Source organism: Dendrobates tinctorius, unplaced genomic scaffold (genome assembly GCF_039654945.1).
Source record: "Dendrobates tinctorius isolate UK_male_01 unplaced genomic scaffold, ASM3965494v1 ptg000044l, whole genome shotgun sequence".
Taxonomy (NCBI): Eukaryota; Metazoa; Chordata; class Amphibia; order Anura; family Dendrobatidae; genus Dendrobates; species Dendrobates tinctorius.
The window spans coordinates 2,062,027-2,078,866 of record NW_027361712.1 but is presented as its reverse complement, the minus strand read 5'-3'; positions in this window follow the sequence as shown (position 1 = coordinate 2,078,866).

Genomic DNA, 16,840 nt, shown 5'->3' with positions numbered 1-16,840 from the left:
AGTGCATCTTTTTGGGAACATTAGAGGAGGGCACTTTAGTATTTAGTTTACATAGTAATGGGAAGTATATTTCAGTTATGGGCCACTAGATGGGGGTATACTAGTGGACTCTATAGTTATCGCTGATAGGATATTCATAGAGGGTTAAGTGTAGGAGGGGCTGCTCGGTAGGATCTTGGGTGCGCTAAAGATAGGGTGCGCAGATCGCAAGCGTCCATGTGCGATAGTAGGCGGCGATGACCGGATGGGGTGGGCAGGGAGCCGGCAGGGGGCGGGGCTTAGCGGTGCCGTGCGCTGCGTGGAATAAACGCTAGTGTGAAACTAGCCTAAGGTTGTTAAATGTTAAAATGACGTTTCCCAGTGAATACATTTGTATTGGTTGAAAGCAATGCTAAAGTTGAAAAACCCATAAAAAATGTTACGTGTGAACATAGCCCAAGTGATGGAGGAACATTTTTTTTTGGGTGGGGGGGTTATTTATTTTGCCTTACATACAAATCATTACCCTGGAAAGGATGTTCCTTAACCTATTTCCCAGGAAAAACCATTTTGGTTTCGTTTTTGTATGTTTTAGTGTGCGCCTGTAAAAGTGGCATAACACTCTGACAACATTGTTCACAGCAGTGACCTAGGAGTCAGAATTGCTTCCAGGGGTCTTCCCCATGATGTTCACATGTCATTTGAGCACTGTTCCCATCGATTTCTGACATTTTTAGACCTGCAGCAATGCTCGGTTTTCCTATAGACTTACTTTGGGCTCGTTTTTCGGGTCGAGCACCAGAGCATTCCAATTTCCTCGACTCGAGCAACGAGCACCCGAGCAATTTAGTGCTCGCCCATCTCTAAGTAATTATCTACATAAGAAAAGAGAAGTTGGAAATGATTAATTTAAGATGGAGCAAACAGAATAGGTTGGATGCTGACATCCCTGGCTTTCCTGTCACTTACAGGGTTTTATTTATCACAAGACCAAAGATAACAATTCAGTGTCTAACTCTGAGGTCAGCTCTGTTTTGTCTTTCTTATATCATCAGCATTGGCTGATCCAATTGCTTTGCTTTTCTTATCTTGACATTTATTGATCAGTCACTCAGATTCAGTGCAAATTGCTTTGGAAAAGCCTGGAGCCTTCAGTGACATGACACAAGTACACTTCCCAGAACCTGTTTATCAAAGTCTGCCTGCAATTAATGACTGCTAAAATATTCTAATAGATCTTTGCATCTGTATGAGAGCTTCATTGGGTCTAAAAATACACCACAGGGTCATTCTGAAATCTTAATTACCAAGCTTGTTCTTTTCTGTCAAATTTCAATTATCTTACCAACCTTTAATGCAATTATATGTGACCTCCAACCCATAGATTATTTAAAAAGGTATTCATTGATCAAACATAAGTACAATGAGGTTTGCATAAATAGAGGATCTTTCTAAACAAAAAAGATGGGACACTAGAAATGTGCACATCGATCCACAGAGGATTGAGTTCTAGTAGTATTCCCTGAAATTTAATTCACACTTTGCAAAAAAAAAAATTAAAACTTAGCCTAGCACCATTTCCCACACTGCTGAAGCATCGGAGAATGGGCTAGCAAGACATCTCAGATCTCCAGCTCCCAGTGGAGCACAGTTTATTTTGCCCAGAACCAAAAAATTTGACACACCTGATTTCATCCTAGATGATTTCAGGAGAAAATCCTTATGCCCCTGTAATGTGGTGTGGGGTAGTAGCCATGGGCAAGGGACTCGTGCCTTATGTCCGGCATGACACATTAAAGTAGGTGTCCTGGTTGGGTGTGTGGACTTGTGATTTGAGGGCGTTATGCCCATTAAGACCACTTGTAACCAATGTTGCTGGTTTGCCAGGACATGTTGTTGTACAGTTGAATGTGGGAGACCACCAGTCAAAAATAAACTTTTTACTGTAAAGGAACTTAGTAGGGAATATGTACAAGAGATAGCGGATATACAGTCTCATGTACATTTCTTTCACAACTTGAAGCATTTTTCGCACACGGATTCCTTCCTCTTTACCCTCTTGTCCTCTAACTTCACCTTTTCTTTTTATTTGTCCTCTGTATTCACAGTTCTTCACTACTTCACCACAACTCAGCTTGACACTACAGTCCTGCTTTGAAAGAGTCCTTAACTTGACTCGTGTTATTATTATTATTATTATTATTATTATTTATTATTATTATTATTTATTTCTATCGCACCATTGCTTCCATGGTGCTGTACATGAGAAGGGGTTACATACAAATTGCAGATATCACTTACAGTAAACAAACTAACAATCACAGACTGATGCAGAGGGGAGAGAGGACTCTGCTATGCCTCTTCTTTATCCTCAGGGTGCCAGTATGGCCAGCATTTTTCTTCTCTAATGCTGATGCTCTGGAACTCCTGCCCAGGACTTTCTACTCTTCTTATGTGCTCAGTCCTGTCTAGCCTATTACCTGCAGGAGTTATAAACTGAGCCTTTCTGCCTGGCATCCTCTCCAGTAGTTCACTCTGTCTCTTAGATATTTCTGCTCTAGATCTCACTATTGCTTTCCTCTGGTCTCCTCGCACTTTTGGGACACACCAGATTGTGGCACTGTTTGCAATGGACCTGAGGTTTTTTTTCCATTCACTGCAGGCCCTATCTAAGGGCCCCGTCACACATAGCGACGCACCAGCGATCCCGACAACGCTATGACCTTGTCAGGATCGCTGGTGTGTCACTACATGATCGCTGGTGAGATACCAAACAGGCAGCTTCACCAGCGATCAGCACCAGCGACATGCGGGTAACAAGCGACACATGTCGCTTAGTAGCCCACTGTGTACCTTAGTTACCAGCGCGCTGGTGCAGGGAGCTGGTAACCAAGGTACACATCGGGTTTCTAAGCGGCGCCCTGCACTTAGAAAACCGATGTGTACCTTGGTTACCAGCTCCCTGCACCAGCACGCTGGTAACTAAGGTACACATCGGGTTTCTAAGCGCTGCGCACTGCTTAGAAACCCTCTGGTTAACTTAGTTATCAGCTCCTGTTTGCTGATCGCTGGTCTCTCGCCTGTCACACGCAGTGAAGCGTGCTGGCCAGCGGGAGACCAGCGATCAAAAAAATGTCCTGGCCATTCCAGGACGATCAGCGATAACCGGCAAGGGGGGCCGGTCGCTAGTAAGTGTCACACACAGCGATCTCGCTGGTGAGATCGCTGTTGCATCACAAAACTTGTGACTCAGCAGCGATCTCGCCAGCGATATCGCTATGTGTGACGGGGGCTTTGCTCTCTGACAGGTAATTGTCTCTTGTCCTTTCAGCTTAGCCCCTTCCACTTTGGGCTAGCCTTAAGGCCCCGTCACACTAAGCGACTCACCAGCGATCCCGACACCGATATGAAGGTGTCAGGATCGCTGGTAAGTCGCTATGTGATCGTTGGTGAGCTGTCACACAGACAGCTTCACCAGCGATCAGCACAGCGATGCCGAGCGCCCGGCATCGCTGGCCATCCCTGTAAAAAATAGAATCAAAATAAAAAATATAGTTATTCTCACCTTCCGACGTCCCGTTTAGCCATCCCGCTTCTCTCCACGCTCCGGTCCCAGTGATCCTTTGCACGAATGACCGCGAGATGTCGCGGTCTCGCGGGATAACAAAGTCTTGCGGTCATTCATGCAAAGGATCACTGGGACCGGAGCGTGGAGAGAGGCCGGAAGACTGCGCGGGACATCGGAAGGTCAGAATAACTATATTTTTTATTTTGTTATATTATTTTTTTACACCTGATCGCTGGTCTCCCGCTGTCACACACAGCGATGCGTGCTGGCCAGCGGGAGACCAGCGACCAAAGAAATGTCCAGAGATTTCTTCCAGCGATCAGCGATACCGGCAGGGGGGCCGCTCGCTGATCGCTGTCACACACAGCGATCTCGCTGGTGAGATCGCTGTTACGTCACAAAAGTTGTGACTCAGCAGTAGTGTTGAGCATTCCGATACCGCAAGTATCGGGTATCGGCCGATACTTGCTGTATCGGAATTCCGATACCGACTTCCGATATTTTTTCAATATCGGAATTCGGCATCGGAATCGGAAGTTCAGTTGATTGACGGCCTGACGTCATCATGATGCGCGGTGTGTGCGCATCATGATGCGCCGTCATTTCGGGCCTTCCGGGGGTCTCTGCCGGCCTGCCGGGGGGCTGTGCCGGCCTGCCGGGGGGCTGTGTGGACTGCCCGGGGTCTGTACCGGCCTGCCGGGGGGCTGTGCCGGCCTGCCGGTGGTCTGTGCACCCTGTGGGGGTCTGTACCGGCCTGCCGGGGGGCTGTGCCGGCCTGCCGGGGGGCTGTGCTGATGTCCGGGGGTCTGTGCAAGCATCGTCCGATGGGACTACAAGTCCCATCGGGCGATGCCTGCTACCATGACAGTGATTGACACATTAGCCAATGATGGGACAGTAGTAGTCCCATCATCCGGCTAATGTGTTAAATGTTAAAAAAAAAAAAAAAAAAAAAATACTACATACATACTACATGCATGCTACATACATACTACATATATACTACATACATACTACATACATGCTACATACATACTACATACATACTACATGCATGCTACATACATACTACATATATACTACATACATACTACATACATGCTACATACATACTGCATGCTACATAAATACTACATACATACTACATACATACTGCATGCTACATACATACTACATATATACTACATGCATGATACATACATACTACATGCTACATACATACTACATATATACTACATACATACTACATACATGCTACATACATACTGCATACATACTACATGCATGCTACATACATACTACATGCATGCTACATGCATGCTACATACATACTACATGCTACATACATACCACATACATACTACATATATACTACATGCATGCTACATACATACTACATGCTACATACATACCACATACATACTACATACATACTACATACATACTACATGCTACATACATACTACATATATACTACATGCATGCTACATACATACTACATGCTACATACATACCACATACATACTACATACATGCTACATATATACTACATGCATGCTACATACATACTACATATATACTACATGCATGCTACATACATACTACATGCTACATGCATGCTACATACATACTACATGCTACATACATACCACATATATACTACATACATACAATACATTCATACAATACATACATAGACATACAGTACATATAACATAGAGTAACATACTTACCAATACTTGTCACATTGTTCCCCGAAGCCATTGTCTTTTCCGGAATAAATATTAACATAACAAACCACAAAAATACTCACCCACGATCCGAAGCAGTCCACGAGTGTGTCCCACGACGATCTTGGGTAGAGAACTGCAGCATCAGATGATGCTGCCGTTCTCTACGGGCTGCAGGAATCCAATGACGGAAGGTAGGTATCCTTCCGCACTGTATTCCTCCGCCACTTAAAAAAAAAAAAAGTCCCTAGTCTCACTTTATGCCATTGCTGCGTGGGAATTTCCCACACAGCAATGGCATAAAGTGAGACTAGGGACTTTTTTTTTTTTTAAGTGGCGGAGGAATACAGTGCGGAAGGATACCTACCTTCCGTCATTGGATTCCTGCAGCCCGTAGAGAACGGCAGCAACAGCTGATGCTGCAGTTCTCTACCCAAGATCGTCGTGGGACACACTCGTGGACTGCTTCGGATCGTGGGTGAGTATTTTTGTGGTTTGTTATGTTAATATTTATTCCGGAAAAGACAATGGCTTCGGGGAACAATGTGACAAGTATTGGTAAGTATGTTACTCTATGTTATATGTACTGTATGTCTATGTAGTGTATGTATTGTATGAATGTATTGTATGTATGTAGTATATATGTGGTATGTACACTCACTGGCCACTTTATTAGGTACACCATGCTAGTAAGGGGTTGGACCCCCTTTTGCCTTCAGAACTGCCTCAATTCTTCGTGGCAGAGATTCAACAAGGTGCTGGAAGCATTCCTCAGAGATTTTGGACCATATTGACATGATGGCATCACACAGTTGGCGCAGATTTGTCGGCTGCACATCCCTGATGCGAATCTCCCGTTCCACCACATCCCAAAGATGCTCTATTGGATTGAGATCTGGTGACTGAGGAGGCCTTTTGAGTACAGTAAACTCATTGTCATGTTCAAGAAACCAATCTGAGATGATTCGAGCTTTATGACATGGCGCATTATCCTGCTGAAAGTAGCCATCAGATGTTGGGTACATTGTGGTCATAAAGGGATGGACATGGTCAGCAACAATACTCAGGTAGGCTGTGGCGTTGCAACGATGCTCAATTGGTACCAAGGGGCCCAAAGAGTGCCCAGAAAAAATTCCCCACACCATGACACCACCACCACCAGCCTGAACCGTTGATACAAGGCAGGATGGATCCATGCTTTCATGTTGTTTACGCCAAATTCTGACCCTACCATCCGAATGTCGCAGCAGAAATCGAGACTCATCAGACCAGGCAACGTTTTTCCAATCTTCTACTGTCCAATTTCGATGAGCTTGTGCAAATTGTAGCCTCAGTTTCCTGTTCTTAGCTGAGAGGAGTGGTACCCAGTGTGGTCTTCTGCTGCTGTAGCCCATCTGCCTCAAAGTTCGACGCACTGTGCGTTCAGAGATGCTCTTCTGCCTACCTTGGTTGTAACGGGTGGCAATTTGAGTCACTGTTGCCTTTCTATCAGCTCGAACCAGTCTGCCCATTCTCCTCTGACCTCTGGCATCAACATGGCATTTCCGGCCACAGAACTGCCGCTCACTGGATTTTTTTTCTTTTTCGGACCATTCTCTGTAAACCCTAGAGATGGTTGTGCGTGAAAATCCCAGTAGATCAGCAGTTTCTGAAATTCTCAGACCAGCCCTTCTGGCACCAACAATCATGCCACGTTCAAAGGCACTCAAATCACCTTTCTTCCCCATACTGATGCTCGGTTTGAACTGCAGGAGATTGTCTTGACCATGTCTACATGCCTAAATGCACTGAGTTGCCGCCATGTGATTGGCTGATTAGAAATTAAGTCTTAACACACAGTTGGACAGGTGTACCTAATAAAGTGGCCAGTGAGTGTATGTAGCATGTAGTATGTATGTAGTATGTATGTAGCATGCATGTAGCATGCAGTATGTATGTAGCATGCATGTAGTATATATGTAGTATGTATGTGGTATGTATGTAGCATGTAGTATGTATGTAGCATGCATGTAGTATGTATGTAGCATGCATGTAGTATATATGTAGTATGAATGTAGCATGTAGTATGTAGCATGCATGTAGTATATATGTAGTATGTATGTAGCATGTAGTATGTATGTAGCATGCATGTAGTATATATGTAGTATGTATGTAGCATGTAGTATGTATGTAGCATGCATGTAGTATGTATGTAGCATGCATGTAGTATGTATATGGTATGTATGTAGCATGTAGTATGTATGTAGCATGCATGTAGTATATATGTGTTATGTATGTGGTATGTATGTAGCATGCATGTAGCATGCATGTAGTATGTATGTAGTATGTATGTAGTATATATGTAGTATGTATGTAGCATGTAGTATGTATGTAGTATGTATGTAGCATGCATGTAGCATGCAGTATGTATGTAGCATGCATGTAGTATATATGTAGTATGTATGTAGCATGTAGTATGTAGCATGCATGTAGTATATATGCAGTATGTAGCATGTAGTATGTATGTAGCATGCATGTAGTATATATGTGTTATGTATGTAGCATGTAGCATGCATGTAGTATGTAGTATGTATGTAGCATGCATGTAGTATGTATATGGTATGTATGTAGCATGTAGTATGTATGTAGCATGCATGTAGTATATATGTGTTATGTATGTGGTATGTATGTAGCATGCATGTAGCATGCATGTAGTATGTATGTAGTATGTATGTAGTATGTATGTAGCATGTAGTATGTATGTAGCATGCATGTAGCATGCAGTATGTATGTAGCATGCATGTAGTATATATGTAGTATGTATGTAGCATGTAGTATGTAGCATGCATGTAGTATATATGTAGTATGTAGCATGTAGTATGTATGTAGCATGCATGTAGTATATATGTGTTATGTATGTAGCATGTATGTAGCATGCATGTAGTATGTATGTAGTATGTATGTGGTATGTATGTAGCATGCAGTATGTATGTAGCATGCATGTAGTATATATGTAGTATGTATGTTGCATGTAGTATTTATGTAGTATGAATGTAGCATGTATGTAGTATGTAGTATGAATGTAGCATGTATGTAGTATGCATGTTGTATGTATGTAGCATGTAATTTTTTTTTTTTTTTTTTACATTTAACACATTAGCCGGATGATGGGACTACTACTGTCCCATCATTGGCTAATGTGTCAATCACTGTCATGGTAGCAGGCATCGCCCGATGGGACTTGTAGTCCCATCGGACGATGCCTGCACAGACCCCCGGAGCCTGCACAGACCACCGGCAGGCCGGCACAGCCCCCCGGCAGGCCGGCACAGCCCCCCGGAGCCTGCACAGCCCCCCGGCAGGCCGGCACAGCCCCCCGGCAGGCCGGCACAGCCCCCCGGAGCCTGCACAGACCACCGGCAGGCCGGCACAGACCACCGGAGCCTGCACAGACCCCCTGGCAGGCCGGCACAGCCCCCCGAAAGGCCCGTACAGACCCCAGAGAGGCTGTACAAGGGCAGGAAAGGGTTTTTCTTATTCCGATACCGGAAGTCCCATAGACTTGAATGGGACTTCCGGTATCGGAATCGGCGATACCGATACTTTTTTTAAAGATCGGCCGATACCATCCGATACGATACTTTGAAGTATCGGACGGTATCGCTCAACTCTACTCAGCAGCGATCTCGCTACCGAGATTGCTTAGTGAGACGGGGCCTTAATTCATTGTCTGTTGCAGGGCAAAACAAAGCTTCCTTACAGTACAGTGCAAAACATTACAAGGCAGAAATTAACTCTATCTTGCTATACAGTCTGGCAACAGCACATACTACAATTCTCAGTTTCATTCCATTGCTTCTTGTGTTTTCAGGTGCAAATGAGAATAAGGATTATCTCTCTACACTATGACATCCCTTCAGATATTTGTAGACTGCAATTAAGTCTCCTCTTGGCCTTTTCTTTTGCAAGCTAAACATTCCCAGATTCCTTTAACACACTGGCCGCTGCACACTTATATATCAGTAGCTGAGTTGATTCTTTCAGTGCTGCCTACTGATATATACGTACCCAAATGAATCAAAATTATATGGTATTATATGAACAATATTAGTGTCCTAGAGACTTTCCCTTAGCATCTCAGTAATGTCTTCAGAAGATAGTCACTGATTGGGGGGGCAATAATGACGTCAGCAGTCAATATGTTAACTGTTCCTCATAGGATATAGTTTGTAGTTCACTCATTACCCTAGTAATATTTTATGAGCTAGAAGATTATGCTATGTTAGTTCATGTATCTCATTTTTCTCTTCTCCTATGACAGCACACCGGAGAGAGGGATCAACCCAGAAAGGGCAGGAAACCTGCTGAAATAAAAGGGCAGAATCTCTTCCCCGCTTCAGTTGGGTTCCTTGATGGGAACCCTCATGCTGAAACTCGGTGGTGAAGAGTTGTTTTTTTTTTTTTTTTTTTGCTTATAGCTTACCCACTCCTGTCCCGCTGCTGGAAGACCAGGCAGTATGCCTGTGGGGCCGGCCTTCAGGAGCCAGATGGGGCTTCAGTGCACGTGCGGGTGCGGGCGGTACAGACATTTATGCCGTACAAGTCTGGATCCACCAAGCCGCTTTCCCTCCTCTATCTTTCCGCTTGCAGGTGAAGCGATGGCTGGGGGACCACCACAATTCAGGGAGACTACGTACACAAGATGAGGTGCAAGCAAGAAAGGGTTAATTTATTTACAGGCAAGGAATCCAGTGTTAAGAATGAGTAAATGCAATGACATAAAACAATTTGCAAAAGTGATATTCTCTAGCTGGGCTGTACAAATGGCACGGTGCACCAACTATTACAGATCAGTGTATTTCTCAAAAAAGCAAAACAATGCAATAAAATACAGTATGCTGCTACTCTAACTCTAGCCTGACTGACCGCTGCTACTTTGGCCGCACGGCTACCATGCTCTCTCTATTGCAGCCTATCCTAATCCCTAAACATGTGCGCACACGGGGTTAACACTCACGGTGAAGTTGGTGTTGCAGTTCCTTTCTGGGGGCCCCCTGCAGTTCTCTGCAAGATGATGCGACGTCCTCCATAGAAGCTCTGTGCAATGTGGTCTCGTGTGAAGATCCTGAGCCTGTTCCTTTCTTGTATATCTTCGTGGCTCCTCGCAGTAACACAGGAAACACCACCTTTGTTATCCCCGGAAGGGTACACAATCCCACAGGTTCAGTCAGTTCTAAGCTGCACATTTTTCTCCTCACAGAATCAAGCATGCCAGCTTCCTTCAGACTCCAAGCTAAGAACACTCCCTGGAAACACAGCCCCTCCCCTCTCCTAGCAGGCAGAACAAACCAAAAACAGTCTTATTGCAGGGTAGATTGGAATGTCCAATTGCTTTAGCCAAGGGGGTTCTGTCTCTTAAAGTGACAGTTTGTCTCTACTGTCAATAGAAATGCCTCCTTCTTACACAGGCTCCATAGTGAGTCGCACTTCCGGGGGTGCACTTCGCTGATGTCATGGGCAAGGCACTCTGGTAAAATAGGCATGACCATGTGATATTGGAGGGGGCACCCCGGAAGCAAGATGGTGATGCCCTGGGTGAGAATGCCGGCTGGGACATGTGGGGATTCAGCACGTCCTGGGTTTGGCAGTGTGGAGAGGCTTTTTTCAGGGCGGAGGTGGGGGAACCAAGGAGAGCGCTGTGTACCCCCCTTAAAAAGGTGAGGATAACCATGGAATAGCACTTATGTCAGCTCACTGCATCATGGAGGATTTGAGAAGACAGCAGCAGCATCCACCGCTACCATTGCCAGCTCACCAGCATGGACATAATAAAGGGAGCAGTCGCTCAAGTGCTAGGAGTGGCAGCCATCCCAGTCAAAGGAAGGTTGTAGGACTCCTCGGTATCCAGGAGGGATATCGTATGTATCCTTGATCAGCCTCAGAATCCGGTACCCTTAATTTGACAGCAGGGCAGTAAGTGATCTACATGAATGTCACAATTTTTAATAGGGCCATTTTCTTGTTTAAATCAATAGGAAACTGTCATGATCCAAGGTGGATCTGACAAGTAAATGGACAAAGTGAACTTTTTTCCTTTGGCTTAGTGACAAAGTGGGTTGATTGCCCCCGGTGGCCATTAGAATTATTACACGTGGTGTTGTTTGTTTTAAGTTGCCCCGGTGGTGGTGAGCGGTAGTGCAATTTAGTTTCTTTGGTTAAGTGCACATAATTATAAATCAGGTGTGATGCTCTATAAAAATAGTGTCAGGTGTGTTTGATCACTGTTGGTGATATTGATAGTTCGTCATTTGGGAAGCAAGCCTGAGTTATGATGGAGCTGAGCAAGAGTCCTGGGCAGCCCAGCCAGAGGGGACGAGTGGCAGCTTTGGAGTCTGCAAGGAGTGCTGGCATGGATTGGTGGAGTCCAACGATGTGGTCTGCGGGAAGTGCTGGCATGGCGTGGTGGAGTTGCAGTTTATGGTGTCAGCAGGAGGGGCTTGCATGGCTCGGTGGAGTGGCGACTATGGTGAGAGTTGCACTCAGCATGCTGGACTTGGTTGCTGAAAACTGTACTCAAGCATGCTGGACTTATTGGCAGAAAAGTTGGACTCAAGCATGCTGGACTTTTTGGCAGAAGCAGGACTCATCTTTGGGACTCTGTTTACTGGGTAGCTGCAACTGATGGTGGACTCTGCTCCAAGGCTGCACTAGGGTGATGGATCCGGTTATGGTGATGGCTCCAGTTGGAGGAGAAGATGCACGCAGGTGGTGGGCTCTGTTGCTTGGAGCATACGCAACAGAGCAAAGCTAAATGGTGTTCCCCCTGTATTGTCATTTTCCCTTATGTGTGTTTAGTGCAGTGGTGGGATTAGTTTCCGCATCGACCAATTCCCTAGTAAGGGTTTAGGTACAGGGCAAGTCATGGTTTGAGGTACGTGTGCGTCGCCTGGTGCGGAACCGGCATAGGGAACGTTAGGAGTGCAGGGACACTGGCTCAGGGGAGTACAGGAGGTCTCCACATCCCTATTCCCTATCGCAGGGCCCACCATTGTTATTGTTACCCAGGTTTCCCCTTTATTATTTAAATTCGCCTTACTGGAGACGGGGTTTCCAGACTACTGTGTATATATAACGTGTATTACCTAAATTCGCCAGTTGGAGGCGAGGTATCCAGCTGCACGTTTTATTATTTAAATTCGCCCTACTGGAGGTGGTGTATCCAGGGTCACGCGTGTCATGGGTTCGCCTTGCGGTACTCGCTGCGTCCAGACACATGTGACCATGACATTATCACCAACCATACTTTTTTTTTCTGGTGAGCCTTGGCCATGTGGAGACCATTGAGTAATTGTTGCCGGGCCTCACTGAGGTGAGTGAGAAGCGGCATGGTGTGTTAGAGCCGCTGCAGCAGTAGTTATCAGGGTCTGGGGCCTTCCCTTTGGCTTCACCAGAAAATCAAATGGCAGCTGTGGTCTGGCAAAAAGCCCCTAGAGTCGCTGCGGGGGAGCGGGACTTGCTCATGCATGCGGAGGTACCCAGGCAGGTGGGAATAGTTGGTTCCCCATGGAGCTGCCTGGTATTCCCCGAGGTGAAGGGGTACATCCCTGTGGTGAGCAGATTGGTGTATAGTCCACGGGGCTCACGCCAAATCTTCCATACTATTGAAGAAGCCGCCCCCTCCTGGTCGTGTGGAGGCAACCAGAGAGTGTATTTTTCCTCCATATTCCTGCGGCTCTGGCAAAGTTCCCCCTAGAGTCGCTGCTGGGGAGCGGGACTTGTTCAGGTGGACGTACCCAGACAGGGGGGTGGAGTTGGTGATCCCCATGGTGCTGTCTGGGGTTCCCCAAGGTAATGGGGTACGTCCCTGTAGTGAGCAGACTGGTGTTATAGTCCACGGCGCTGATGCCAAATATTCTATACCACAGAAGAGGCCGCCCCCTCCTGGTTGTTTGGAGGAAGGCGACCAGCGAGTGTATATTTCCTCCATATTCCTGTCCCTTTTTCCTCCAGGTGTGAGCAGCAGGTGTGCTGCTGGGGAGTAGGGACAAAAATCACCCCTCGCCATTAACCAACCCTGGGAGGCGCAGACCTCATGGTGAAAGGGTTGGAGGGTGGTGTCCCTTGGTGAATAGCGGGGGTGTGAGTGTGGTGACACAGGGGGATGCCTCTGTTGTCGAGTACAGAATGAGTTCACCAAAATATGACAAACGAATGTGTGGCAATAAACGTTCAGGTCCGGATCTGTGTGTGAACGAGCATGTATCGGTGGCCACCAAAAAACATCTTGTGGAAGTGTGTTGTGGAGTCTGATCAGCTCATAGCAAACATACACATACATAAACTCGTTCCCCAGGTCGGCGCTGTGGAGATGTGTGGTGCCTCCAAAACATTCATTGCCAATACCAGTGGTGCGTTTGTCATAAACCTGAAGTGTCAGGTACTGGTGGGGTGAACTCTGGATCTGGGCTTCCCCGCTGTAGGTGTTTCCCTTATGAGGAGTGGTCTTGAGGGTCCAGAGGCCCCTCATTAAGGAGGGGGTACTGTTAATGATCCAAGGTGGATCTGACAAGTAAATGGACAAAGTGAACTTTTTTCCTTTGGCTTGGTACCAAAGTGGGTTGATTGCCCCCGGTGGCCATTAGAATTATTACACATGGTGTTGTTTGTTCTAAGTTGCCCCGGTGATGGTGAGCGGTAGTGCACTTTAGTTTCTTTGGTTAAGTGCACATAATTATAAATCAGGTGTGATGCTCTATAAAAGAGTGTCAGGTGTGTTTGTTCACTGTTGGTGATATTGATAGTTCGTCATTTGGGAAGCAAGCCTGGGTGATGATGGAGCTGAGCAAGAGTAATGGCAGCCCAGCCAGAGGGGACGAGTGGCAACTTTGGAGTCTGCAAGGAGTGCTGGCATGGATTGGCAGAGTCCAACGATGTGGTCTGCAGGAAGGGCTGGCATGGCATGGTGGAGTCGCAGTTTATGGTATCAGCAGGAGGGGCTTGCATGGCTTGGTGGAGTGGTGACTATGGTGAGAGTTGCACTCAGCATGCTGGACTTGGTTCCTGAAAACTGTACTCAAGCATGCTGGACTTATTGGCAGAAAAGTTCGACTCAAGCATGCTGGACTTTTTGGCAGAAGCTGGACTCATCTTTGGGACTCTGTTTACTGGGTAGCTGCAACTGGTGGTGGACTCTGCTCCAAGGCTGCACTAGGGTGATGGATCCGGTTATGGTGATGGATCCGGTTGGAGGAGAAGATGCACGCAGGTGGTGGGCTCTGTTGCTAGGAGCGTACGCAACAAAGCAAAGCTAAGTGGTGTTCCCCTTGTATTGTCATTTTCCCTTATGTGTGTTTAGTGCAGTGGTGGGATTAGTTTTCGCACCGACCAATTCCCTAGTGAGGGTTTAGGTGCAGGGCGAGTCAGGGTTTGAGGTACGCGTGCGTCTCCCGGTGCGGAACCGGCATAGGGAACGTTAAGAGTGCAGGGACACTGGATCAGGGGAGTACAGGAGGTTTCCACATCTCTATTCCCCATCGCAGGGCCCACCATTGTTATTGTTACCCAGATTTCCCCTTTATTATTTAAAATCGCCTTACTGGAGGCGGGATTTCCAGACTACTGTATATATAACGTGCATTACCTAAATTCGCCAGTTGGAGGCGGTGTATCCAGCTGCACGTTTTATTATTTAAATTCGCCCTACTAGAGGCGGTGTATCCAGGGTCACGCGTGTCATGGGTTCGCCTTGTGGTACTCGCTGCGTCAAGACACACATGACCATGACATTAACTAGGAATAGAGTTGAGCGATACCGTCCGATACTTCAAAGTATCGTATCGGATGGTATCGGCCGATCTTTAAAAAAAGTATCGGTATCGCCGATTCCGATACCGGAAGTCCCATTCAAGTCTATGGGACTTCCGGTATCGGAATAAGAAAAACCCTTTCCTGCCCTTGTACAGCCTCTCTGGGGTCTGTACGGGCCTTTCGGGGGGCTGTGCCGGCCTGCCAGGGGGTCTGTGCAGGCTCCGGTGGTCTGTGCCGGCCTGCCGGTGGTCTGTGCAGGCTCCGGGGGGCTGTGCCGGCCTGCCGGGGGGCTGTGCCGGCCTGCCGGGGGGCTGTGCAGGCTCCGGGGGGCTGTGCCGGCCTGCCGGGGGGCTGTGCCGGCCTGCCGGGGGGCTGTGCAGGCTCCGGGGGTCTGTGCAGGCATCGTCCGATGGGACTACAAGTCCCATCGGGCGATGCCTGCTACCATGACAGTGATTGACACATTAGCCAATGATGGGACAGTAGTAGTCCCATCATCCGGCTAATGTGTTAAATGTTAAAAAAAAAAAAAAAAAAAATACTACATACATACTACATGCATGCTACATACATACTACATGCTACATACATACTACATATATACTACATACATGCTACATACATACTGCATGCTACATACATACTACATACATACTACATACATACTACATGCATGCTACATACATACTACATATATACTACATGCATGCTACATACATACTACATGCTACATACATACTACATATATACTACATACATACTACATACATGCTACATACATACTGCATGCTACATACATACTACATACATACTACATACATACTACATGCATGCTACATACATACTACATGCATGCTACATACATACTACATGCATGCTACATGCATGCTACATACATACTACATGCTACATACATACCACATACATACTACATGCTACATATATACTACATGCATGCTACATACATACTACATGCTACATACATACCACATACATACTACATACATACTACATACATACTACATGCTACATACATACTACATATATACTACATGCATGCTACATACATACTACATGCTACATACATACCACATACATACTACATACATACTACATACATACTACATGCTACATACATACTACATATATACTACATACATGCTACATACATACTACATGCTACATACATACCACATACATACTACATACATGCTACATATATACTACATGCATGCTACATACATACTACATATATACTACATGCATGCTACATACATACTACATGCATGCTACATACATACTACATACATACTACATGCTACATACATACCACATATATACTACATACATACAATACATTCATACAATACATACATAGACATACAGTACATATAACATAGAGTAACATACTTACCAATACTTGTCACATTGTTCCCCGAAGCCATTGTCTTTTCCGGAATAAATATTAACATTACAAACCACAAAAATACTCACCCACGATCCGAAGCAGTCCACGAGTGTGTCCCACGACGATCTTGGGTAGAGAACTGCAGCATCAGCTGTTGCTGCCGTTCTCTACGGGCTGCAGGAATCCAATGACGGAAAGTAGGTATCCTTCCGCACTGTATTCCTCCGCCACTTAAAAAAAAAAAAAGTCCCTAGTCTCACTTTATGCCATTGCTGTGTGGGAAATTCCCACGCAGCAATGGCATAAAGTGAGACTAGGGACTTTTTTTTTTTTAAGTGGCGGAGGAATACAGTGCGGAAGGATACCTAC